The sequence below is a fragment of the Brachyhypopomus gauderio genome, unplaced genomic scaffold (assembly GCF_052324685.1).
Source record: "Brachyhypopomus gauderio isolate BG-103 unplaced genomic scaffold, BGAUD_0.2 sc73, whole genome shotgun sequence".
Classification (NCBI taxonomy): domain Eukaryota; kingdom Metazoa; phylum Chordata; class Actinopteri; order Gymnotiformes; family Hypopomidae; genus Brachyhypopomus; species Brachyhypopomus gauderio.
This window is the reverse complement of record NW_027506894.1, coordinates 363,692-366,966: the sequence shown is the minus strand read 5'-3', so window position 1 is coordinate 366,966 and position 3,275 is coordinate 363,692. Positions and strand designations below refer to the sequence as shown.

At 46.9% G+C, this 3,275-nt stretch overlaps 1 protein-coding gene across 1 annotated transcript in view; it reads right to left on the bottom strand.

The window, feature by feature from the left end:
• elovl4b (ELOVL fatty acid elongase 4b) overlaps positions 1-2,423 on the bottom strand; it is a 7,169-nt gene extending 4,746 nt beyond the window's left edge. Inside the window, exons 1-3 of the mRNA XM_076990153.1 lie at positions 2,219-2,423; positions 1,841-2,089; positions 1,668-1,750 (exon numbers count right to left, since the gene is read on the bottom strand). The gene's annotated coding sequence lies outside the window, so the exon portion shown is untranslated. The remainder of the gene's footprint in view (positions 1-1,667; positions 1,751-1,840; positions 2,090-2,218) is intronic.
• Positions 2,424-3,275: the final 852 nt, after the last annotated feature.

Genomic DNA, 3,275 nt, shown 5'->3' with positions numbered 1-3,275 from the left:
GGTAAACCAGCACAACCAACAGTGCGATCCTCGTTCACACATACACACAACTGCATCTGACCCCCGTGTTGTGTTTGTTTCCTGTTATACTGCAGAACATGGCCAAGAGGTTCCTCTCTAGATTAAGCTTGAGATCTCACTCTTCTCCTGACACTCTGGGCACACACACGGGGAAGGACGGTCTCGTCCAGGTGATATTTATGGGTACGTAAACGACCACAGGGCCACAAGAGAGAGACTGCAGACATGAGTGATGTTCACACAGGAAAACCACAGCTGATATAGCCTTTTTAAAAATAAAGTTTCCTTCATTAAACTTAATAGTATTTGGCTGAAGCCGATGACCTTCACAGGGAAAACTGAGCCGTAGCTCTGTGAATACGGGTCACGCTTGAGGAATTGTGCTTACACTTAAGCTCGGAGATCGAAAGGAATTAAACCAATTGACAAGCATGTGAGAAACCTGCTGGCACACAAACTCCAGGGCTTTGAAATCGGTGAGATCCAGACCACTGAGCAAACGCAAACTCATCTACGTAACTCGGTAAAGTGCTTTTTTTCACGAAGGTTCTTCTTCAGCATAAGACTTTGCTGTTAACAGTGACTGAGACAAATGCCAGCACACATAACTATGACTTTACACTCCCTCTCAGAACCACCAAAGGAAAACATCACCTTCACAACACAACTACACACACATCTTAAAACGATGGACAAAATCAACATTAATAATTGAATCAATTAAGTTTAATTAACTATTTAATTTAGAATTAAAACGTCCCAAAGAATGAGGCCTTTCTAGTGCCCATAACCTAGAGACAGAATAAGGACTGAACTTCCTCTGTTCATGTACCAAACACACCTCACACCAGACTCTTCCTCTGTTCATGTACCACACACACCTCACACCAGACTCTTCCTTTGTTCATGTACCACACACACCTCACACCAGACTCTTCCTCTGCTCACGTACCACACACACCTCACACCAGACTCTTCCTCTGCTCACGTACCAAACACACCTCACACCAGACTCTTCCTCTGTTCATGTACCACACACACCTCACACCAGACTCTTCCTCTGCTCATGTACCACACACACCTCACACCAGACTCTTCCTCTGCTCATGTACCACACACACCTCACACCAGACTCTTACTCTGTTCATGTACCACACACACCTCACACCAGACTCTTCCTCTGTTCATGTACCACACACACCTCACACCAGACTCTTCCTCTGCTCATGTACCACACACACCTCACACCAGACTCTTCCTCTGTTCATGTACCACACACACCTCACACCAGACTCTTCCTCTGTTCATGTACCACACACACCTCACACCAGACTCTTCCTCTGTTCATGTACCACACACACCTCACACCAGACTCTTCCTCTGCTCACGTAAATGTGTAAAATGTCAGCACAAAAAGTTTTCTTCATATTTTTTCCTGTATTTTTTTCTTTCTCCAGTGTTATCACTGTTAATATTATTTGTTTGATGAATCATTTGACGACGGTTGTAAAACAGTTTACCGGCACTCACTCTGAAATAAATGAATCACGACCTCCAGCGAAAGATCTCGCGCTTATGCCCCCGCTGCAATAAGGTGAGAGCGCGCGACAGGTTCAGTGCAGAACGGAACCGGACCGCTCCCTTACCTTCTACCTCGAGCTCAGGTGTTCCACACCGACATCCGCTCCAACGGAACCTGTTCTTCTGAGTTATGAGTGACGCGTTTGGGCTGTAGGACATGAAAACGCGGAATACAGTGACATCAAACAAGTCTAACCATGACGACACACGGGCTCGCGCGTCCTCCACGCTGACGCACCTTGTCCGGACTCAGCGAGCGCAGCAGAACCCGTGGAGACCGCGATGGCGCACGTGCCCTCGGATCGCTCTTGCGCTGAAACGCACCGATAATCCTCGTGTTGAGCAGCACAGACGGGCTGTGACATATGGGCGGAACCACGAGCACCTGCGGGTCTGGGATCAGCCTTATTGATCACGTCGCGCGGGTTAACGGACACGGGGGGACGGGGCTTCGTCAGGGTGCATCAGGACGTAGTGGAGATGGAGTCTGAACACAATAGAAATGATTTAAGTGCGCTGCCCGTTCGTTTCAGTTCCTGCCACCGTGATGATTAATACCGGCGTGAACAGATTAGGTGGGCGTGCAGAGTGTTTATAGTGCTGAACTGACACTAACCTACATGACTGAATAACTCCTGCTCACACTGCATGAAACTGTTCATTTGCAGACGGAGGTCTCAACACTACAGGAGCAGTCGACCCCCCCCCCCCCACACACACCGCCCTAACACTCTTTCACCAAACACCGAGGACTGTATAAGAACACGGAGCAAAGATTTGTCGGCTGAAAATGTGTCGGATTTGGTTTTAATCGAGCACGCGGTTGTTTGGCGCCTCCTGTCGTTTGGAAAACGCTAAAGATGATTTTCAAACTGCGGATCAGAGAAACACCACAAGGAGGCAGCAGGTGACCGATTAAGGCCATTCTTGATCACATGAGACGAGTGTCGCATTAAGTGGCCACCAGGTGGCGCCAATGCCGACTGTATGATTGCTTCACCATGTTTTACTAAACAGTTAAGGTAGAGCTACTTTAGCTACTATAGCTACTAAAGACTCTTGTAGGACGGGCCAATAATTGTTCTCCTGCACATCCGTGAACCAGTTCATACAGGTGAAATAAAACAATGAAGAAATTAAAACATGTTGTTATTCCTTACACCAGTTTAATCTGACATTGTTACTTGGCTTTTTTTAGTACAGGAAGTGACAATTTAAATCTTTTGAAGAATTTGGCATTGGTTAGGCACACATGAAGTTAATTCTGAAAGAGACAGGCAGACAAGTCTGAGAGAAACAGAGACAGACAGACCGTCAGCAAGAAAGAAAGAAAGTGAGACAGATATAGAGATAATGACAGACAAGTGAGGGATAGTAAGATGTAAAGAGATATTCAGAGATTGAGAAAGAAAGAGGAGAGGGAGAGAGGGGGTGAGGTACAGAGAGAAGGAGAGAGAATGAGGCAAAGGGAGAGAGAATGAGGGAAAGAAAGAAGGAGAGAGAATGAGGCAAATGGAGAGAGAGAAGGAGAGAAAGAGAGAAGGAGAGAGAATGAGGCAAAGAGAGAGAGAGAAGGAGGGAAAGAGAGAAGGAGAGAGAATGAGGCAAAGGGAGAGAGGAGAGAGAGAGAGGGAGAGAGAAGGTGTGTGTGTGTGTGTGTGAGAGAGAGAGAG